Source organism: Epinephelus fuscoguttatus, linkage group LG1 (assembly GCF_011397635.1).
Source record: "Epinephelus fuscoguttatus linkage group LG1, E.fuscoguttatus.final_Chr_v1".
NCBI classification, from domain to species: domain Eukaryota; kingdom Metazoa; phylum Chordata; class Actinopteri; order Perciformes; family Serranidae; genus Epinephelus; species Epinephelus fuscoguttatus.
The window spans coordinates 42,324,214-42,349,111 of NC_064752.1; the positions used below are offsets into that span (position 1 = coordinate 42,324,214).

General features: G+C 42.8%; 1 protein-coding gene across 2 annotated transcripts in view; it reads left to right on the forward strand.

Moving 5' to 3' along the window:
- pdzrn3b (PDZ domain containing RING finger 3b) overlaps nt 1-24,898 on the forward strand; it is a 115,967-nt gene that overhangs the window by 64,288 nt on the left and 26,781 nt on the right. The window lies entirely within an intron of this gene.

Below are 24,898 nucleotides of genomic sequence, written 5' to 3' on the forward strand. Positions count from 1 at the left end.
TTCCCTCCATGTTTTCTGTGCCTGAGGGTTGAAGCGGAATGAAAGATCGTACTCCCCAGTGCCACTGCTGCGTACAGAGGAGGTATGTTTGTTTACACACAGGCAGCCAGGGAGTGCTGTTTAGAGCTACGGAGCCAGCGCAGGATCCTTCTAGTCAAGCTGATGATGTGTTGCACTGGGTGGGGCCAGGCCCCCCCCCCCCCACCATTCTCTGTCCCTTGGACCCAGGTGCTTCCTGTCTGCCTGCTGGAAAAGTATGAATGCGCCCGTGATGGACCAAGTCAACCATGAGCTTTGCGCTGTTGCTGCTCCTGCAATGCCCTGTGGGACTGGCAAAAGGGCTTTAAACATCCAACTGTTTTTTTTTTTTCTCTCTCTGTCTATTTTTCTGCTCCTCCACCTCCCACGCTCTCTGCTGTTCTCTTGGACTCTTGTAATGAAAGAAATAAATTTGTCACCAACATCTGCAGAGAGAGTTAAATTTTAAGCAGGCAGCTTTGCATTTCTCATCCTACTGTGCGTCTCTCCCTCTTCTCAGGTGTGGCCGGTTGCAGAGCTAACAGTGTATTGTTCTGTGCTTGCCTTATTTCTCACATTGTTCTCCAGAGCAGCCCTGGAGTTGTACTTCAGCAATAATTCCAAGACAAAGGAATATTTTGGCAGATGTTTTCACAAATGAGAATGGATTTACAAGTTTTAGTGCCAGCTGTGGCAGTTCTATAAAGTATTTATATGCTCCCTAAAATATGCATTTTATATGTAACTGGAGCTGTCGTCTGTTAAAACGAGCGCAGGTCGACCTGCTTGGAGCTGCGTGCTTCTTGCAGCCTGGGTTTTGTATCTGGATAGAGGCTCAGTTCTGTGAAGATCATTCTTGATTCCTGTCCAGCCGGCCTTGCCCTGATCTGTTAAACACAACACTGGAGGGATGGAGCGACCCCTGGTGGCTGCTGTGTGCACTCACAACTTCTGAGCCATTTCACTCCACAAAGCAGCCTGTCAGAAATGAGAAGTCCTAGTGAAAGGAACATGTCACTGTTGGTTGTTGTGAATTTTTAGTTTGATGGCTCCCCACCGCAGTTACATTCATTCCCTTCTTTTTACTAGCTGACTCACTTATCCCACCTGTCATGCTCATGTTTTATGTCTGACACAAAAGCATTTAACCAACAAGCTCTGATTTATGACTTGCCTGAAAGGTGTAATTTGAGGTTTCGGGTGGAAGCTTGGAAAAAAAACTTGCTGTCAAGTCATGCAGGTACCAGCCGGAGCTGTGATCATTTGCACCCTCTATTCCTTCAACACCCCAAGGTTCAGCCTCTTCAACCTGTGGTGAAGTGAGGAGGTGACAGAATACATAAATGACACCTCTCCTCCTCCTCCTCCTTTTCCTCCTCCTCCTCCTCCTCCATCTTCTGCACCATCACATGAGTCATCAGATGAGTCGGTCTTAGAGGACTAAGTGAACGACGGTAATAACGGACAGCCCGACTAGGCATGGGAGTACATTAGTGGCTCGTAAAAAGAGTTGATGGCACCCGCTGGCTAGCTGTTCCCCCATTGTCAGGTGTTTCATTGGCCTCTCCCCGAGGGTATCTCCATGGCGATGGGTGCAGTAAAGGTGGTGTTTATTTCTCGGTACCTATGTCTGCCCTGTCCGACGCCAGGAGTCTGTGTGTGCTGATAAGACCTGAGACTGGCTGGGAAGAGACAGGGACTCAAGGTTAATACTCACAGTCTGGGAGACGTTTGCTTTTGCTTTAGGGTAAAGTTGTGCAAGAAAACTTTATTCCCGTTTGTTCAGTGGAACAGCAAAGTAAATGACTGTATTTCCAGACAGCTCTGTGAACTAGTTTACAGCAAAGACGGCACCATTAAATAAATCATTAAAGACAAGTAAGAAATCACTCATAAAAAAGGTTTTTGTACATTAGTGCTGCAATGCATCTAGTCTTTGCTGTCTAAAAGGAGCACAAACAGGATGGTACACAAAGGTCAGAAGGGTCATACCCAGTTTGACCCTGAGAGTCGTCCCACACTTTGGTGTGAGCAGTGACCTGAGCAATGACTCGCCAAGGTCAGTAACAGTTCACATTTGTCCCTCACCTCTTCACTGTCACCCTTCCACCCATGGCACTCTGCCTAGGTCTTTAACCTCCACTGCAATGCTGTTTCAACAGGGTCTTTTTGTGCAGTGCCGGAATTAGCACAATCAGTGCCCTAGGAAAGGGTGGCACCCCTGTCACCTATAGTAAGATTAACCCCTGTTTCTGTGACCCACTTTTAACTTGACGTATATATGATAGCTTCTATAGACATGTGTGACATGCTGCAGAAAACATTGACATGTAGCGCTTTAATTTTCCACCTGAATGAGTTGAGGGATTTTTATTTTGGTTTTGCGCTGGGCTAGATGTGCAGATAGGCAGGGAAAGACGGTCCTGGAGCCAGCTGTGGAAACAGAAGATAGTGAGCGAGCCGGCGAGGAAGTGAAAGGGATTTGGTGAGCGGGATCTGCGCAGCTCTGCAGAGATGGAAGTTTTCATTTCCTCAGGATAGCTCTGGCTGTTTGAACAGGTGGGCCATCCCCCCCGAGGCTGTAAACGCTCTGGCCCCTCTCGCATCGTCCAGTTTGTGCTGTCTCTCCTGGGCGTCGCATTCTTCATTCCAAGCCACGGCAGAGCCTCAGGAGCAGGGAAGAGATCTCTTTTCCCAGCTCGTCGTTTTGCAGGAGAGCCCAAACAGAGTCACTAATGCTTTTCCAGTCACCCTCCTGTCATTGCTGTTACTGCCGCTCAGAGCAGCTGGGCTAAGAGACATGGAAATGCTTGTTAAAGGGGGGAAAGTGAGCATCTGAACACACTGATTATAGAGGGCGAGGAGGGGAGATGGAGCAGTGTGTTTGTCTACATGTTTTGTGTGTTTTCCCCAGGGGCATGGATGCACCCAGACTGAGTCATGCTCGACTGGAGCCATGGCTCCGGCTCCCTGAGCTCCTTTCCCTCTTTTTCTTCCTACCTCCCCTCCCACTGTCGACACAACCAGCTGGGCTCCTGAAACATCCAAACACACACACGTTGGAGAGGTACTTGATGGGAGGACAGACGGAGTGATGAAATGCCAGCAGGAGTAGGGGCGGGCGGTGTGAGCCCCACATTGAGATTGATGGCCTGCTGTAGAATCTAGCAGGTAAACACCAGTGTGGCCCCTCCTCCCCCACAGGACGGCACTCTGGGATTAGGCCACTTGTTGAAGCCGATTCCACAAATTCTCAGTTTGCTAAAAACCACACGCCCCCTCTTACTCTCACCTCATGTCTGTCTACTTGTTTATGTTTTTCTCATCCACTTCCTGTCTCTACCTCGCCGTCTCCTCTCTTCATTTCATTCTTCTCCTCCTTACTGAGCATCTGTGAAAGTCATTACAGTGTTTAACATGTACGCAACATGAAAGCAAAACAGAATGCTTTGAGGCTCCTTTGCTGCTCAGCATCAGTGGGTGCACTCCCAGACTTTGAAATATCACCAGTAGGTGGCGATATGACTCTTCAGAAGCTCCATCAGAGCTCTCTTTAATAAATAACCTCGCTTCCTTGCCCTTATTTGATCCCACTTCCCTTCAGCAAAACAATGTCTCGTTACTGCTTTGTGTGATTTTTAAAGAAAAGAACCTGGATGTCTCAGAAAGTTTCTCAACTGCAAGATTTCCTTTTCTTTTTTTTCCGCCACATGGTCTGCTTCTAATGAGATTTATATATATTTGAAAGAGTAGCACATACAGCCTGCCAAGCTTTAGTAATGTTGGTAGTATGTGAGGATTGAAAATGATTTGCGGTACAAGCGAAGACCACCTGTGTTTGCGGGCAAATTACCTTGGATCTCACACACTGAATTATTTACAGCACGCTCTCACACCGTATAGTAAATATTTCACAGTATATACTGTGAGATCCTCACAAGGGTAGACTGCTATGGATTTTTGCTCCATCAGCATTTGCAGTGCAATACATCCACCACATGTTGTGCAGTTTGAGAATTATACAAAATGTCAGGTCGGCTGTATTGACAGATTTCACCCTGAACAAAAAGCCTCTTTGGAGAATCCAGGTGGTTTGCTATCTGGCAGTGTTTTCAGTATTATGACTCATTTTGTATCCATTTCCTGTCTCTTTCTTGCTGTCTGTGAGTGGTCTGACCTTGTGGATGTAACCCTCTCTTTCTATCCATCTCAAATGACATGACCTCTCTGTAGAATGAGAGTAGATCGCAGCTCTCCGAGGGCTGTTTAGTCTGGACGGCAGCTGAACTCTCGCTGGCCTCGCCTCTCACTTATTGTGTGTGTTTTCGTGGGCAAGCTGTTTGTTGTTTCCCCATCGGTGCTGGAATGTGAGTGAAAGTGCATGCCAGAGAGAGTGTGTGTGTTTGTGTGTGTGTTTATGTCACTAGGGGTAGATTCTACGATCCCAATCTCAGTGCTGCATGTATTGGCAGAGGGCAGCGGCTTGGGGCAGATTTGTGATGTAATCGAGAGTTAATCTCTGCCCTGTTACTTGCTGATCAGCCCCCCTCAGGACGGTCAACCTAGGCATGCATGTAAACCTCACCGCCCAAACACACACACTCGCACACACTCATATCTGCAGCTCTGCCATCCATCAGCTCCCTTCCAACTCCCATCTGAACCAATAATCTCATTACCAAAGCGAGCGCATGAGAGAGAACAAAAGCTCCGGTTCACCTGAACCCTCGTACTCATTACACATCAAGAGCAGCATTAGAGCCCGCTGGACAGAGGAAATCACATTCTCGGCCCAGCTCGGTTGCATAACATGACTAGCTGAGCTGGTTGAACAGCCAACAGAGCTGGAGCTCAGGGCCAAGCACGCTGATGTAGACAGGGTTGACCAGTGAGCAGCGCTTTTCATTCTCAATTTAAGAGGAAAGACAAAAAAAAATATCCGAATTAGCGTTTCTTGGCACATCGAGTGATATTTCAGCATCTGAATTCTTTCCTTGCTGCTTGGACAGGATTATCTCAGATTATTATACAGTTGTAAGGATGGTGTGACCTCAGAGGGGTAGTTGAGTTTGCACAATCTTTAATCGTTTTGATGGAAAATCTCATTCCTCAGTTTCAGTTGCTGTGTTATAACTTATTTTTCATTTTGTTGGGCACAGCTCTGATGAAGACAGATACCGTAACCTCAACAGAGAAATCTTTTAACAATGGGACATCGCCCCTCGAAGAGAGCCCTTGACACTTTTGGGATGCAGGTTGCCATGGCGACATTCGGAAGCAGGTTGTGTTTCCTTGGTGACTGGGGTCTTGACCGGCATGTGCATTAGCTTTCATTGTTGGAGTCCCTTCAGAGGCTGCCTTCATCTCCGATCCCCACACACACACACACACACACACACACACACACAAAAGGTGTTCTCAGGGAAAAAAAACTTTCACCAAGGTCATTATGGCAGCATCTCACAGAAAATTCCTTGTACATTTACAGCGTGTATTGGTCTGCTCTCACTTTCTCAAAGATGTGTCCGTCTTTCTTTACCTTCATCTGGTTTTTTAGACTTTGTCTTCTGGAGCGATACTGAGGTTGGCTAATGGTTTTTCCTGCTCACCTGTTTCCCCCATTAGGAGCGTCTGTGTGGTGAGACAAAGGTGAAACAACAGCATCAAAGCAGACGGGTTAGTTAGACATCATGTCAACCTGTGGCTCTCAATTAGGAGCAGGGGGAGATGTTACCCTGGGACGGCTAATGACAGCCCACTGGGACCTGGGAGAGGGGAGAAGGAAGGAGACATGCGGGGTCATGAATCCAATCATCTTTTCGTTTTTCTCTGGCTTGCTTGGGTTTGATTTGAGCTTTTTGTTGAGGCTATATATGTGCTTGCCACATTGTCCACCTCAGTCTGCAAAATCTGCGGTGAATTCTTATGTAAATTACGCATTTATTCATTTGAGTTTTCATTTAAGATTCTTTTTTCCTATATATAAAGTCAGCAATGTGCCCAGAGTTTCCTTTGCTGTTGTATAAATAGACGCTCTCTGCCTTAAAGAGGAGCTTACACTTAAAGAATTAAAGTTCGTTTCAGTGCAAAGCTTTCGTGCTCTTGAGAGCTGTGTCAGAGGATTGTTCTCCCTGACAATAACACAATTATACTGGAAACACTCGAGGAATGCACCAGTGCAACTTCTTTTCTCCAAACCCAATACCTCTACTCAGGATGTCTGAATACAGAGTAGTTATTCGATACCAGGGCTTTATTTTCCCAGAATTTAAAGTCTGTATACCCACAGTACATTTAACACAGTGGGATCATTTTTATGAGAGGTAACATCAGGGCAGGGACTGCCGTGGCACTCAGCCTATCATGACTGAATGAATGCAGCTTAAAGTGGAGACAGCATCATTTTATATTGGAGCTGTAGGTGGTGGGACAAAGTCATTGTTTTAGAAGTCACAAGTCTCAAGTCTTTGCACTCAAGTCTCAAGTCCTAATCTTTGAGTTTCGAGTCCTAAACAAATCATAATGTGGTCTTCACCGAATGCAGTGCCAAGTGCAACAACAAGTGCGACTGCACTTAATCATAATAACATGTCATACTGACATTACACTTTCATATAGCACAATTAATCAGTGCCACAGCAGAATGAAATTTGCACTGTATGTTTCTGTCCTGTTTTGTTGTTCATATATTGGAAAAAGTCTAAAACCTTCTCATTCCAAATTTGTAAGACATTTCTGTAAGGCTTTTCTTCCTTTAAAGTGATATTGTTTGTTGTTACATGTGTAATGTCCGAATGAAAAAAAAGATTAACATTAGTTTAGACAGGAGATGAGAGTAAATGAATTGCAACATGGCACACTTTTGATAACATAATTTTTTAAACTTTGGGCTCGGGGGGAAGGCATCAAGTATTTTCAAGTCAAAGGTGAAGTCACAAGTCATTGGTATCTAAGTCAATTTGGAAGTTGTTTTTGTCAAGTCAAGTCTAAAGTCATCAAATGTGTGACTCGAGTTTGATTCCAGTCTAAATCATGTGACTCGAGTCCACACATCTGAGAGCTGTATTTAATATGGACCAGCCAATACCTGATCCACCCAATCATATCAGTATCAGGGCCATTATCAGTTCTGCGTATCTTTATAAAAACTGAAACCTTGAAGTCTTTTTGGAATGAAAACTGCCTTTTAAAGATGGAGGATAATAGCACTGAATCCCGTCTATAAACCCAAAAATACTAGCGTACATTGAATTCTAGTCTTCAAAACCCCTAGTCCACTGTGTTTTCAAGTTTCCATTTGAAAGATTTTCATCTGTTATGTACTGAGTGTTCAATAGTGGTTTACTTTAGGTCATGTATCAACCACAATGTAAGCTACAAAAGATGCATGCTGCTCCTTTGTGTGGAGGTTTCCGTTGAGATCTTGATTGTCATTGTAAGTACAACAGCAATCTGGATCATAACCGGTGTTATCACTTCTGCCCGTATTCTGTGTGAATAATCACTCTTTTGTTTGCTTGACTTCAGTGAATAAGCCAGTGTTTCCTGTCTACAGTTTTCTACTTTACATTTTGCTTTTGTATTCAGCTTTGATCTTCAGATTTGTTAGTGTTATTCAGAGGCTTCTGCCTGTGTGATCTGCTGTCCACAGCCGTTCCCTCCAGCTGGCAGCACAGTCAGCCGTGACTGGCACGTAATACCTCCTCACCTCTACCACTCAGCGGCAAAAATCGATCTTTTTTTTCTTCCTTGGCTGAGGGACGTCCACTGGCTCGGAAGCGGTCTGAATAATGGTGTATTAGCTGAGAGCAGTAGATAAGGAAGTAGTCAGTGGTGGACTGAGGAAAGAGTACTTTGTAGTGAGAAGCTTTGACAGAGATAGATGGGGCTGAAAGAGCTCAGAGTGTGTGCCTCAGTGGAAAGGTTTCTTCTGGCAGAGTGGTGCATTTGGATACTGCAGATAGAGATGGTTTTAGCAGCACTGTATTCAGCTGCAGCAGGGAAATGATTGTTCTTTGCTCAAGAGTTCTGTTTGGAATATTTTAGCTGGACTGTGCTACGCTGTAATTACCACTGAACTGTTCGCTACCTGGCCAAGAGTATGTGAACACTGGGCCATAACATCCCCAAATGATTGCTGAACATCTAATTTCAAAACCATAGGCATTAATGTTATTCACCAAAAATGTGTAAATGTTTTTGTTTTTGGTAGATTGTCTCAAGAACCACAAGATGGACTGACATTAAATTTGGCACAGATATGTTTCCTAGACAGTGTATCCTAATGTCTTGTATCCAGATTGTAGATAATGTTTAACCTGATTAAATTGACACCTAGTATTAATACGTGTTGTGAGCGTCCACGTGAAGATCCGATTGAGATCCGATCACTCTGTCCAGCTCAAACAAGCCAATGTTTGCAGCGGTTTGCCACCATTTGCTAAGCAATTGCTTCATAAATGGCTCAGTTGCTATATGAATTGTCAAGTTCTGCTTGTACACTTTCATCTTGATTGTGGCCCATAATGACCCCGCTCCCCCTTATCAGCAGCTATTATTATAAGAGAAAATGACAGTTACATAGGGTGCATATCATGTTGTCTGTTTTCAGAGACAATACTGGTGCAAAAATATATATAAATATATTTGGACTCTGGTCCATAGTTTTCTTTCTTATATACACATCAGAGCCAGTCAGGAAGATTTTGAAGGCAACACCGAGGTCAGTGAGGATGAAACAGCCCTGCCTGATAAAGACAGTGATCGACAGGTGAGGAAGATACTCCAGTAGCATTAGCATCAGATGAGAGAGAGACCCCTGTACACTTTGCAGCTTCAGCATCAGCAGCTGCTGACTTGCTGGTTTGGAACAGTCACACATAATTATGTATTTCCGTCCATGAAGTTGTTGTATGTGAATTGGAAACAGAATTGTGTCCCTGACTGACTCCGAAGAGGGTTTGGCCGATCGGGTCACAAACGTCCTCAATGCATTTTGGGTGCAATTACACCTGTACTACCATGTGGTCAAGCTCTATCCAATTGCAAACCGAACACCCAAAATGCATTTTTATGTCACGTGTAAAGAGGATCAAAGTTTTCACTTTTTCAATGAAGTATTTCCATGTCTACTTGATGGATTAGCACAAAATGTTGTACAGACATTGTCTCCACTTGTCTAAAATACCCTGGTATCGGACTCAAAAATCCACCATCTGTGTGTCTCTGTTCTTTTATCAGTCGTGGGTTTTAAAACAGTGAATTTAAATCAGCCAATTATGGCTTGAAAAGTGTGGTGCCAAATCCTCATAACACCTTGGAAAATTCTGGAAACAAAAGATGTGCCACAACATAAATTAACAGTTTTTTTGTGAAAGCCAAATTACAATGTGTTTTTCAATGCTGGGTAATGACATATAGTGAAAAGCCCTTGCTGTTGTTGGGATTAGTGGCTGCTCTTGTAGCGTCACTGAAGGTCTTTGAGGACTCGTGCTGCATGTTCGTCCTCACACACTCAAATGTGGTGATGCAGTAGCCAGCTGCTCTGCTACTCTTATTGTCAAGTTGTTGTTTTTTAAGCCAGAGAATGGGAGTCACTTGCTGGCGGGGGACTGCCCTGTCGTGGGGGACCTCTCACCTCGCTCCCCTCTTGAGGTGTCCCCCAAGTCCCCCGGCAGGCTGTCCGTGTCAGTTTGACTGACGGGTACAAAGTAACCACTGTGTGCTTTAAGGTCCCCAGCTCGCCCCGTCACTCAGCTGTCCCAGGACAATGCCCGACTGTCCCACCCCCTCGACCTGCCTCTTTGTGTCCTTATTGAATTACAGCACAAGTTGGTTCTGTGCACTCTCGGAGTAATTGAAAACATGTGATTAAAAAAAGGCAGGGATGTGCACCACTGAACGTGACTCCATCCAACAGGAGCACCGGTCAAATGGCGCCTGTGAAAGATGATATCGGCATGTGGCATCCTCATTATGAGGACTTAAACGTCCCCTTTGTAGGTGTTAAGACCGGAGCCAGGATTTTTGAAGTGATTGAAGGGATTGTGCCGACCTCAAAATGAAGTCATGTTCCACCAGTCTGCTGCAGACAGAGCGTATCCTTTTAAGGTGCCTCCTCACTCTTGGCCTTGTCAGGGTGTCTGCTGCCAGGATACAGAAAGGCTGTTATACCTCTTCATGCTACTGTGCTGCTGTAAGTGTAAGGATTTGAAAAAAGTCTACAAAGTCCAAGTTCTCTCTTTTTGTAATATTGTTATTTATGTTGGATTTTTTTGGGATATCTCATTTCTTTATATTGCATCCTTACTTGCAAATCCCTTATCTAAACTAATCCAAACTACAGATATTGGTCCAGTTTTAAGAGCCAAAACAATGTTTTCAGGATTTCCAAACACTGAGTTGGTTCATTCCTGTCCACATAGCTTATCACACGATTTTTGCAAAAATGTTCTACAATAACTGAGCTTTTTCTCTGCGCTGTCTTCAACCAAACTGTTGGAGCAAGTTCAGCATTCCAAGCTTGTGATTGGCCAGGAGTAAGAGAGATTCATAATGTACCTTATCAGGAGAAAACATTTTACCCTTATGTAATGACAGTGGGGTGGGTTTTAACATTAGTCTACTCACGTTTGGATTCCAGGGATAGTCTTTGATCCTGTGGACGTCATTCATTTTAGAACAGAAATAATTCTTCCATCAACAGAAAACTAATCAGGAACTGTTCTGACAGTAATCATTTAAATCTTTTTTTTTTTTTTCAAGCAAAAATGTCAAACATTCCCTTGTCTCACATCACAGTAACGTCAGTATCTTCAGCTGTTGTTCCCACAAAACAGGAGATCTGAAGATAGCTTGACAATGGCCTGTTTTGTTCCTCCTTTTTCTAGTTTCCGATGTTTTCTAGAGCAAATGATTGACCTATTATGTAAGGAAATAATCAGCAAAGTGATCAATAATGGAAATATTTAGGAGTTGCTTCCCTAATTGGTTCATCAGCATAATAGGGCTACAACTAACAATTATTTTTATCGCCAATAAATCTGTTGATTCCTTTGTTTGGTCTGTGAAATTGGTGAATAATATCTATAGGGAATAGATTGTGTCATCATAACAGCAAGTCAGTCATTCTGGGAGGATAAGGCTAATAAAGCATTGGGGTAAGCTAACATAATGTGTATCATTTTGCTAGATACTGGCGGATAAATTGCGCATGAGTAGCTGCCGTTTTGTTAGCATTCAGTTAGCATACCTGTAGTTAGCTCGTCTTTGACAGGGCGAGTGTGCTGTTGGCTTGTCGATCTGAAGGTCTTGTACCCATTTGTTTGTGAATTAGACATGGTCCTCCAAAGATTTAAAGTTTCTGAATAGCTGTCAGGTGTAGACGCTTACCTTAAATACCAGATAGACTTCAGGGATGATAATGTTGATGGGTGGCAAGCTGTCAAGGTCTGTAAAGATCAATATGAACCCACTTCAGCTTTGTAATATTTCACCTCTTTACCTCTGTCGAGAGCTTCTCTTTGTATGAACATTGGTCTTTCATACGCGACAGCATATTTCTAGTGATGTACAGTTGACAAATGATTAGACCAGTAGCTACCAAAGCTAAGAATACATGTATTCGGTCCAATGTGATTGCTTGCAGTGCGCGTACGCCAATAGTCTCTGGCTTTGGGGTTTACCTTTGGGTATGCAGTCCAGTGAATATGTGCAGTAGTGGTTTTCCACTTGCCCCTCTCGCAAGTTCCCAATCAGCTCATAGACTTCAGATTGTGGTGATGTCATGGATTTTTAGACTTTTTTCAGCTCAAGGTATACAAATATAAAACCTCTATAGATCAGAAATTCATAATAGAAAGATTCACAATTGACCTTGTTTGTAATTTGACATGTCCTGTCAACACTTTAATAGACGTCTTTTTAATAATGGAGATCTATGGGGAAACTACTTTCAGGGCCACGGGAGATTTATTTTTTATTTAATTTTTTTTGCTGCAATACCGCAAGTGGCCACTGGGAAAAATGGAAGCCAGGCTGAGCAGTGTTTCCGGGGGCCTGACAGCCACTTATTCTTCTAAAAGGTGGCACTGCCCCAGAGCGGTCAACAATTTCCGTTCCCTATTGAATGTTCACAAACTCCAAGTAGGTTCCAGCTTCTTATTTCAGGAACTGGAACCAGCAAATGTTTGGCTTTTTTTGCAAATTAAATGACAGAAATGAAATGTCAGTTATCAACACTGTTGCTGACTGAATTCTGTTAATTAAGCACTCCGGCGTAGCTTTACCCCGGGCAAACAGGTGATTATTATACACCAAGTATCCACTTTCCAATAACTCCTTCCTGTGAAACTGAAATGAAGTGTAGTCTGTACCAGCTAAGAGACACGTGTCCTCGAAATTGGGACAAAGGCTAGGTATCCCATTAGTGGGAGGGTGGGGTTATCCGTGGGCAATATTTCACTCATCTATATCTGTCTGCAGTGGCCCCCTTCTGTCATGAAGTAAACCACCACAGGCAAAGATGGTGTCGAGGTACAGACACAGGCTCAGGAGAAAGGCAAGTAAGGTGCATAATTGTTGCTTTCGGGGAGGGTCCGGCCTCATCAATGTGTGCTCTGTTCTCATTACTACCCTTGATTACCTTAATCCTCCGTCTGAACTCAAGCCTGTCACACGCACCGAGGGATCTGAGAGGTCAAAGATCAAACCATCCCCCTCTGCCTGCTCCTAAAATCACTGTCTCCTCATTAAACTACAGCCCTCTCTCTATCTTTCCCCTCTCTCCCTTCCTTTACTCTGCATTAGCACCCCCAGTCCCTGCTCCCTCCATCCACCATTCCCCTCTCTTTCCTTTTGCGTGCCTGCTCTCCTCGAAAGAGAAGATAGTTCTCTCTCTCTCTCTCTCTCTCTCTCTCTCTCTCTCTCTCTCTTAATGGACTGGGTACTTTTAGAATCACCACAGCATTGTGCTCTGTATAGGCAGCATTTGCAGGGTGCTTCAACGCAAATGAAGTTGGAACGAGATGGAAATTACAGGCTTGGGTTCCTTAAAAGCATGCTTCTATTTTTCTCTCCTTCCATTTGGAAGGGAATGGGGTGTAAAGGGGGAGAAGTGTGGTGGAGGAGGGTGGGGGTTCTCGCAGTTCTTGTTATTTTCAATCAAACACACTCCATCTGAAGATGTGTTGGTAGAAACAGTTCTTGAGAAATTATATTTGGGTTAATGGTGCTCAGAGCATCAAAGGAGAAACCTGCACTTTGGGGCCATTTTCCCATTCCCAGTTTGATGTGAAATACACTGAGCCCACTGGCTGAATTAGAAATAAAATGTTGTTGTTGTTTTTTTTTTAACCAGGGCCTTGTATTGACATCAGTATTCTCTTGTTGTCCTGGCAGCCAAGCTCGTCACCATAATTGAAGCATATAATGTCTTTTCATTCTGAAAGACGTACATGCTAAAAAGGGCTTCATTATGATCTACTGAGTTGTTTGGTAAAGCATTTAATAGCCTTGTTTATTTGGAAAATAAACAGGAAAATAACAGCATGAACATCTTTTTGCAGTTGCATTTTTTCCATTTTAATTCATAACTCTGTGCAAGCTTTGCATTGCATTAGGACACTTTCTGAATAACACATTGGCACACGAAATGCTTCTGTTTGCACTCTAAGAACCACTTTGAGCAATCATTTCAGTACATCTATTGACATATGTCACAAATTAATTTTCCATTCAGGCTAATGGCATTAGCATTCCCTTTGTTAAAAGCCCCACTGTTTGGGGTAATCATTGGATCAGTAGCGGAGAATGGGGACATTGTACACACTTGGATTCTCTGGGAGTTGATAATTAAATTTACTTTAGGCGAATCTGGTTTGTATTGTCATGAGCAGATGTGTCATGGGAAGTATTTGAGAGGAGTTTATTGGCAAAATCTAATTCATTACACACTACTCATGACTGTTTGCATAATCAGTAATGTAAAGTCCTGCCACATGCAAACTGCTTCTTGTTTCTATGGCAATTATTCACATGTACTGGATACAAATTTATAATAAAAACAGCACTTTTTCTGGTCTTACATCTCACAAATGCCAAGTGAATTGTCTGAAATTTGACCAGTTTCCTTGATTTCATATACCAGTTGTAGTTTGACCTTTACAACCTTTTTTTTTTTTGTTTTCAATCAGAACAATGCAATCTTGCAATGTCTAATCTTTTAAACCCCAACCCTGGGGCTGCATGAGAAGGATAAAGCACTAACAGCAAGGACAGATGAGATGAAGTCACCATATCAGTGCTAAATGTGTTGCTCAAAGACATTTTAACTTTCAAAGTACCAGTGGCAGAGAAAATGAAGTCTGTGGTTTGTCTAATCCAAAAGGTCAGCCGTCACCATCAAACCAGATTGTCTCAGGTATCCTGTGGGATTTCTTGGTTAATGATGATATCTGGTGTACAACTTGTCATTTCACACCTCTTAAAAATCCTGGAATAGTTAAAGCGACAGTGTTCATCTAAACCACTGTGTTACCAGCTATTAAACTAATAATGGAGGGTTCCAGTATTTGGAGGTTTGTGTTTTTTGATTTGGGAAATATAATCTCAATAACATCAGTGATAAATAGCAGAATATTAAGAACCCTAAAATCAAACAGTCTGAACCATTTTCTCTGTCAAGGTAACATGAAGAATTGCGAAATGGCTAAAAGCTCTTGCATCACTGGCTGTGTATTACCTCTGTATGTAGAGGTTTATTCAGCCACATATGAAGTTGGCTATCGGTCATAGTAATGTTTAGAAGTGTCAGCTGACAGCCTCTGGAGCCTGACACATCTGAAGAGGAGCGGACATCTCATTTTGAAATTGCTGACTGGCTCAGCAAAAAACAACAGGGAGGCTGTGAATCCGTCCTCACTGCCCATAAGGACTCTGAGGTTACTGCCTTGGCCTGACTAATTGGCCAGGAGGTTCACATAGTAAGGAGATTTCCTGACTGGTCAAGACATTCAGTTAGCATCACTAGCCATTTCATCAAATTCCCATGGAGTGCTGAAGACATGAATGTGTGTAAAAATAACACTTTCCCCCTCTGCAGTGGTGGGCTCATTTATCACAGCTGACTTTGGGCAGTTAAACTCGGCTATCCATCTGGGTATCGAGACATTTGAGTGATGTCAAACAACATGTCAGTCAGTTACCTCCCAGTGACCTCAGCTCTCACTCAGAGCTTTTCATTTGGAGGAGCACTGTAATGTAATGAGATTGAGGGCTGAAGACGGACCTTGACTATAACTCACTCTTTAGAACCTTTCACTCAAACAGGCTGACATGTTCGCCCTTTTCCACTACAGGAACTAAACCAAAGTTACTGCAACATGTAGTTATTAGGTGTTTTCAGACTGTGCAGTTATGAGGATTCCATCAGAGGACCTGCCAACTGGAGAGCTCCCCCAAGAACTACTTGTCTTTCAGGGCAGTTCTTCTGCTTGCATTCGCACCGCCAATAGGAACACCGAAGTGATGTACTGAACACCAGCTGGCGGTTGGTATAGCAACATCACTTTTGCATTGATGAGTCAAAATTGCATTGTATTTCCCTCATTGGATTAATTCTCAGTAAAGCCTGGACTTCACTGTTGGCCCATTTCCCCATGTTTCCTTTTAATCTTTTTTAAGTTACAACCTGATGTTTGTGTTTTGTGTTGTCAGTGTAACCACTGCCACATTGGCTCGCGTTTGATCAGTCATCATACACTTATGTCACTCAAGGTTTCTCTTGTGCTGTGATAGTACCTACTCTAGGAGCTGACAAAGTCCCTCAAAACAGCATTGTTAGACCTATGATCATTCCTAGTTCTAGCAGTGCAGACATAATTAAAAGGAAAACGTCTATAGTCAAGGGGTCTGCTGTTATTTCCGTTACTAGTTATTTTCTTTAGGGAGAACTCCTGAGGTGATAATAAGTTCCTGTGCTGTGCTGTCACTTGCTGTGGTAAATAGGTAACTTATCACCTACCATCATGTTGCAAGTTAGTTGTAGGGATATTCCTGTTTGTTCTTTTGATGAATGTGTTCTGTGTGTCCGTAGTCTTGGGGTAAGAAGGTCTGACTCTGAACTACAGTACTGATCTCTGTTTGATCCATATCCTGTTTATGTACGTAGCTGTCTGCCTTGCATCTTCTGGTTCTGTTCAGCTCACTCTTCACTTGATGCAGGCTGTTCTGGCTGTATTAAATTTGTAGAATGGATAGAAGTTCTAAATTGTTTGAAGACCGCCGGGATCATCTGGGTGTTTTGCATCAGAGCAAAAGACCTCCAACCCTTCCCCCTCACATGCTTTAATCCACCAGACTACAGTCCCTTTCACACATGCACAAATTACCTGAAGTAATCTAGATATTAACCGATGTGACAACGCGAATGTCCTAACTCATAGGATCAGGCATTACACAGACTTTACCCTGCTAGCTCCCTAGCACAAAGTTCATGTAATGTCCAATTGAGCCATGTCTGTCTGGAAAGGTGATGAGATTTGGTAACTTCTGTCAGTAAGGACCAAAGCCAAAATCATCACACAAATTCAAAGAACAGGAAGAGACTCCGGTGTTTATGACCAAATTCATAACCAGCTACTACACCCTTGTGTAATCTGCATCATGTCCTGCCTCAGGCACGCTCTACCCAGGCACCACCCTTCGCCTAGACCAAATGTTCTGTTGTGTGCTACGTGTCTTACAGAGAAACTCCGAACAATGTCCAGACCTGATTCTCCAGGGTTCATATAAGAAAATGGTGTAAAAGACTCCGGTCCAATAAAACATTGTGGAAAAGTAAATGGAATGCATTTATATAGCTTTTATCCAAAGCACGTTACAGTTTGCCTCTCATTCACCCATTCACACACACACACACACACACACACACACTCGCCCAACCATTGGGAGCAATTGGGGTTCAATGTCTTGCTTAAAGACACTCCTGCAGGAGGAATCAGTGATCAACCCACCAACCTTGCAATTAATGGACAACCTACTCTACCTTCTGATCCACAACCGTGAGCAGGTTGTGGGATCAATTTTCAACTGACAAATACAATTCTAATGCTGCAAATATTATATTTGATCAACTACATACTCAAAACTTGTGACACCCTTTTTCCAAGTTTGATTCAGTCTGATTGCCTCTATACAGTCTCAGTCCGGAGCCATTTCACTTAGTACACTCCCACCTCTGTTTACTGGATCAGCAGTGTGTGCACCCACGCTTCCTCACTCTGCAACCAGTGTAGCTGGAGGCTTTCGTTGGCGACATTGGCTGCCAACATGCTGGAGCAGCCGGGAGCGATGAAGGCTCAGGGAATTAGCTGGTGACAGGAACTCTGTGTGGACTGCAAAGTTGGCAGTGCCCTACAGGGAGCCTCAGAGTGGAGTCACATCATCGAGCCCTGCTCTTGGTACGGGAGAGGGGATGAAATATGAACTCCTTTTAATATCCCGCCTAATAACCGTGTTGACAAGCGCCATGAGTTACCTTCTGCAGGAATGTCGTGGCATTTGGATAATTAGCTGTAAATAGTATTTTATTATACCTCGCCATCACACAGTAGTGGAGACGTTTTTATAGTAGCAAAGGTTAGGTGGTAATTTTACCGGCCTAATTATGGAGCCAAATTCAGGTCTCTCATAGGTGATGGTAGGTTGCAGGGGACCAGGCCAAAAGAATCTCTGCAAGTGCTAGTCTGTCTGCACCAAGACCAATTAATTTACACTTCAACTCATTCCTGTCCATGCCTGCATCCACTTGGCACCAATGCTGGCTTGTTTAGAAAGCCAGAAAGCTGTCCCACTCCTTTGTCAGTGATGTTTGTTTTTACTGGAAGAACCTGACAGAGTTTTCTGTTTTGAAAAGTGGGTAATGTTCCCACAAGTTGGCAGAGGGACAGAGGTCCCAGTCTGATGAACACACACAAAAACTGATAATTGCTTTTGCGTCATAGTGTTTGTGTAAACCACCTCAGTGACCGCATCAAAACAAATGCCTAAAGCTGTTTTTTTTTTTTATCCCAACCCCCCCCCCCCAAATTAGGATGATTTTTACACAGCACAGAGTGAAATTCTGTGCATTTCACTGTCAGGTTGGGAAACAGCCTCAGGGAGGTTGAAAGAAGCAAGCAGATTTACAGATTTGCATTTTCTGTTAACAATCTTAATCCTAAAAATATCCAGCGTCATACATTGGGGTTTGTTTGCGACAGGAGCATTATCACAGCATTTTAACATATCAGTCCCCTCATACTTAAGTAATTACACTGAAGTGATAGTGATGGCATTATTAGTTGTTTGAGTCTCCAATTAAACTGTTTCGGTGGCTGTCGCTCCTGCTGGCTGGGCTCCCTGTTGGCTCGGGATCTGGCTCGCAGAGTAAATAGGAGTACAAAGCTGACAGCTGTCTGATAAATTATGCACAGCCCAGTGTTTCAGAGGTGGATACACACACACACTCTCGCACCCACATACAGCCACTGATCCTCGCACCGCTCAGGCCCCAGCAGTACAGTTGAGAGGAACTGGAGGCTCATTAAACTCCTCGACACATTTAGTTTCTGTCCCTCCTCTGTGGCTTCTCTCTCTCCGTCTCGTGTGTCTGTCTTCTTCACACCTTCTTCTAACATCTCTCGTGTTCACTCTTGCTCCCTCTTGCCGCTCCTGTTTGCTCATCTGGTATCTCCATTAACACGGCAGCATTGTAGCTCCCTTCTCCTCTCGTTTCCTCTCCAGATTAGAGGGCTGATATGAGGGCTCAAACCAAACCATGTGAAGAGGGGGTTGAGATATGGCCAAAATCAACTCAGTGGAGGCGTCCTAATCCCAGTCTATAGTGGACCAAACCTGTTGACCATTGCCTAAGAAAACTCATGCTCCAGAAAGTTGTAACTGATGGCTTTGCTAATGGTTAATGGATAATAAACTCTTATGAGTTATAGGTCCGTTATAAGCCATTAATGGTTTTTACTGGTGTTGTCCCACTCCAGCATGACACTTGTTCTTGCTTTTTCTTTTCAGTGAGTAATAATACTACTCACAACTTGCATCTTTTGTAAGACCTCCCATGCCTGATAAATGCCAACACCTTTTAAACTCCACACCCCCACCATTGTAGAAGACAATATACAACTGCTGAGTAGTGCTTGTCATGATGGGTAAACTAATATATTTTGTTAAATCAGTGGAGTGGCCCTTTAAGTGGCGAGACCCAACTAATGAATGTTTTACCACTCAAGGTACATTTATACTTTTCATGTCTGCAGTGGTCTCAGTGATGTAACTTTGACCACAAGTACTGCTATAGAGCAATGTCATAGACGCAAGCATGCAGTAACTTTATTTGCTTTATTTCATGCAAATGGTTTTACATTATTCTAGTGATCGACAGATGGCGGCCATAAACCAGCAAAAGCACGGACGTGGGTATAAACAGTGTTTCCAAAACATCAAAAGAAATTGGCTTTTCATGATAATTTTTAAGGAATAAAGTGTATTCAACACATTTTTTAGACATCAAGGATACACACAATGTGTCTTAGTAAGTAACACTGAATGTAAACAGAAAATATGTTTACAAGAAAACAATATAGTGCACCTTTGTACATTCATAAATACATATGACTTACTAACCGTTGCTGTAGGCCAGCTGGATGTTTGGACTTTATAAATGAGGCCTCATTAGAAAGTTGTACCCTTTGCTTTAAGTAGCATCCTACTTCAGATATGTCTGTCCATCCAGTCATGTCGGAAAAAGAAAAATTTAAGCATCTGCGTGTTTATGTTATTCAGCATTTGGGGTTTCACCCCACAAAAGTACGAACAGTTGAGGACAGTGGAAAGTTTTCCTCTGACCTCAAATAACATGACAAGAAGTGACGTTAATCCAGCGTCTGCTGATGCACAGAACAATGACACTCTATAAAACAGACAAGCCACACTAGGACATTCTCCTCATGGATTCACAATATGTAGCCAATTTAGTTTTCCCCGTCACTCTATCGTTCCTCGTCTTCCACCCCTCCTCCCTCGCTCTCCCCCTCATCCTGCCGTCTGGACAGTGCATTAGAGTCGTGCGAGAGGACCTGGACATCATGCTTTTTCCTTGTGTTATCACTGTCAGCCATCAGTGTCCTGTTTCTTCACATGTTGCCACGTTGTCACCTTCTGCAGACTTTGTCTCCACACCCTGTTAAGTCCACCTTTTTCAAAAAGTGATTCTGATCACCAAGATCTCACTTACCACGATGGAGAGATAAGCAACTTGGCATTTTTCCACGTTCCATGAAATATTAAGGTTAGGTTACGTTAATTTTAGTGGATCTGCACTGACACCACACTGAAGACATTGTGGGTCATGTATATGCAATTATTCCTCAGTCACACACTGTAAATCTTTACATTGTCAATAAAGGGAATACTTAAAGCTTACTGGCCTTCTTCCCTAGAGTGTGATGATGAGCTATACAAAAACGATACATGAAAACTACCATAAAACAGTAAGCTGTTGTATTTATGTTTAATTTTTGTATTGATTAACATGAGATATGACATGTTGATTAGTCTTAATGCAAAGCTAAGGTAACTGGCTGCTGGCTCCAGCTCATGTTTATGGTACAAAAATAAGAGCAGTATCAATCCTCCCATCTAACTGTCCAACCCAATGGCCAGAAAAAAAAATTATTGTAAAAATGTATTGTATGTCTCTGCAAACCGTTGTTGTTGCATTTGTACATTATGATGTGTGCAACATATTGAAACTTTCAACTTCCAATGTATTAACAATGCTTTGGTTAACACTTGGATAGGTTTAGGCACAAAAACGTCTTGGTTATGTTTAGAAAAAGATAACATTTTGGCTTAGAATACCCAGTTTAAGGGACAGAAGTCAAGCTGAAAACACATTTCTGTTTAAGACGACCACTTTTGATGGCACTATTCTGGCTGGAAACACAGCAATGTCTCTGTAAAAAAAAAAAACCAACAACCCTGTTTTTGGCACTGTCCTGGCTGAAAGCTTAGTGATGTCTCTACATCACATCTACGTTTGGTGCCTAAAAAGCCACTGCAACACAACAATGCCTCACTAAATCACAACTTGTTTTGTTTGTTTGTGTGGAACAGAGGTCTGCAGCTTGGTAAGTTGTTACACCATCCACTCCACCTCCTGATGACAAAGTCAGCTCACATACTAGGTCACTTTACATTGATATGATATGTATTACATGTGCAAATGTAACGTATTTGTGGGTTGCAGAAACGTACAAACACGAAATGTACAATATTTTCATCTGGCAACGGAGCTGAACTCTCAGCAAGAAAGCATGTAGGCATATTTCCTAAAATATCAAAGTATTCCTGTAGTCATTAAAGCCATATATCAGTTATAGACGCTGGTTGCAGCTTGTGAAAATGAGGATTTGCAGCTTTTCTTATTTTTTTTTTTTAATCTTTATAGAGTCAATGTATTTGGATGTGGTTGAAAATCGGTGAAATTGTCGAATTTTTAAGTTGTATGAGGAGCATAAAGAGCTCAGACGGTGGGAAGACAATGTCTTAGAGAGTTGTAAACCACACAAGGATCGCGTACGCCACAGTGATCGCCACCTGATCCCACTGTGGCTCAGTTAAAGCCATGACTCTTAAACCGGGCCCAGTGGGACACTGAAACAACACCAGGCAGCCTCTATGAATATGAATGATCCAACCAAGCATGGATCAAATGCACAGGATCCAAGCACCGCATTGCTAATTGGGAGGGGATGTGGTAACCTCTGGACCTCTTGTCTCTATAAAAACAAAATACAAATGTTGATGTTTATTATAACAAACCACATGACATTATTATCGTTTGGTCTCACTCCCGCTGAGATAGGAACCTCCGACACTGTGTCACCGTCTAGACCAGTAATGAATAAAAGCTGAAGTGTGTGTGTGTGTGTGTGTGTGTGTGTGTGTCTGCTGAGCCCACAGATCAAAACACACCACAGGGACAGAGGAGAAAGGTTTTGTCGCCAGTGATGGCAAGAAATTTAATCAGCACTGACGAAATTAAATCTCCGAACACGATGTCGGCCAGTGTGCAGACACTCTGTGGTTGAACAGGTCCTCAGTTGACTTCTCTGCTCCATATTTTACTGCTGCTGATTATTCATTAATGCGCACATTTTTTCTGCAACAGCTGCCATAACCTTTAGAGCAGTTGTTCATATCAGAGCGCTGTCTCCGTTTTGACTTTGTGAATGGGATAATCTTAGTGTGAAGGAAAGATTAGCCGGCCAACAGCGCCGGCTAAAACTCCTCAGTGATCCCAGCCCCAGGCACAACAGTCCAGCTAATGTGAGCGTAGAATTAGTTTTTCATGCTACTGTGGATGAAAGTTTGAGCCCAGCACCCAGACAAAGCCAGCAGTAATTATGAATGATTGTTCAGTTCACACAGAGATACTTTCACTGTTTGCCCGAGGCAACTTTTTGTCACCATCGCTTCTTTTGCCTGAAGGATCTTATTTTAAGATCTCTTTTTTTTTTTTAGTTTGTCTTGTACTCTGTGTGGTTATGTTTGTGGGAAAAAGACAAGAATTTATATGGAGACAGCTTTTGGTTAACAGCTGTTGGACAGAATCCAAACAGAGATTAAATAGAAAAAGTGAAATCTATTAGCTGAATTCCCATCTAAGTGTTTTTATGTAAATTAGAGTAAATTAGAAATTGGGAATAGAAATGGTAAACTCTGATAAATATATATAAAATAATAATAAACTTTGCTTGAGGCAGAAGTGTTTTTTTGCCAATACATAAATTATGCCGTAACAACCTGTGGCGATGCATTTAACATAACAATGTAGCAGTGTTTGTAGCCACAAACTGTGACTTCAGAGTCAACCAAAACCTCCCAGTAACCCTACACTGCCGTTCCCAATGTACAACATGAGTTGCAACTTGCTGGCCATCAATTTATGCAATAACAGTGGGCATTACAGAGTCCAATTTTTGGTTTTCAGCCTTGGACAGTATGAAATGTGGCCAACATCGAACGGCTGTCCTTTTGCTTGGTGGGTCTGATGTAATTTTATTCCATGTTCAGGCTTCACATTATGCTTTCTGTGACATTTGAAATAAATTAACATAAGATTTGCTTGACATTTGACTGCAAAGCCTCACTAATAATGGGGCTGTCTTGGAAAAGCGCAGGAAGTGTGGAGGTGCTGATAGATAGGGATCAGTGGACACATCTGGCAGGAGGAAATACTACTATCTCCAGCAGTCAGGGTTTCTCCCACGTGACCGTCCCCCTCGCGCCATGAACTCTATCCAGGTATGTGGCTTAGCACCTTGGCCTTAATTGAACCAGTCTTTTGTATTTCGCAAAACTGAATTGTGAAGTGACAAATACTGCACTCTGACTGCACTGACGCAGTCAGTCCCAGATTATTCCACGTGGGATGTATAAAATAACTATATCGCAAACACTGAGTACAAATTGTAAGGTCTTTTTTTTTTTAGCCACCGGCATGAGACTCGCTTTGGCGTTTTTTTTCTCTCCCTCCATCTCACAGACACAAAAAGAAAGAAAAAGACTCACAAACATGATACATCACACACACTACCCCGCCCATTCAGACCGCAGGAGAGGCGTGTGTTTTTTTATCTGCAGGGCTCCCGATCGCAACCATGTAGTCGCATTTTGCGACCATGGAGCACCAGTGCAACTTGCAAGTATTACTAATATATTTGTTTCCAGCTCACAGCGAATAAATTCTCTGGTTTAATGGCACTGTTATAATTGTTTGACTTTCTGCTAACTGCTTACATCTAACTGTTTCAATAAGCTTCAAGTTCATTGTGAAAATGTCGATACTTCTGACCTGAGATGAGCTGCTTGCTTCAGAATAAAAGCTACAGTGCCTTCAATTCGATTTATTGTATCGTAACTGTACTTTATGTAACTTAATTGTAGCAGTACTTATTTTATTACAGAACGACTTTATTATATTTTATGAAAATAGTATAAGATAAAATATAATACTTTATTATATTTTTTGAAAACAGTACTGTATTTAACTTTATTAAAACAGTACTACGTCTATCGCAGTATAGCCTAAAATATTGCAGTAGTACAATGACCATATGATCCAGCCCTTAAGCACATCGTCTGCCTGTAGAAATGTAAAGTTTTTCTCCTCTAAACCTTCTCACACCAACAGATTGTAACCAGCAACAGCATTTGTTGCCCTTCTTGCCCCGAATGGGACATTTATCTTTGGTTGGCTGTGTGCACCAGAGCAAACAGCAGGACAAATGCCAGGTCTGGCTTATGGAGCCATCCCCCGTTGTCTGCACGCAGGGCAGCAGACACTAAGAAGGACCCAGAGAACTGTACAGTATGACACTATGCATAAGATGCTCCACTGGGTGAGGGCTTGTCCGGTTGCACTGGAGAGGGCCAGCATAAATATTTATCTGGTTTGTTTGTTTTCCCTGGCTTTGGGCCTGTGTATTTGGAGAGACATACATGAGGAAAGAATGCTCAGTGTCTCTCTCTGCTGGATTAGTAAACCAGAGGTCAGCAAGTGCTAATTTAACTGGGGCACAGAAAGGGTATGCTGTAACAAAGCTTCAGAGCGTAGCTTTGGGTGCATAAGTCACAAATATTTAGTGCCTAATCCGTTATCATAGATGAATGTCTCCTTGTCACACTTTGAAATTAAATGTCTGGAACTGTTAACAAACAAGATTTGGGGGCCTCTGGAGAGAAACATACTAGTCTTGTCATGAAATGAAAAGCCTTTCTGTCACTTGACTTGTTCCTGCACAATGGATCTAATGATGCT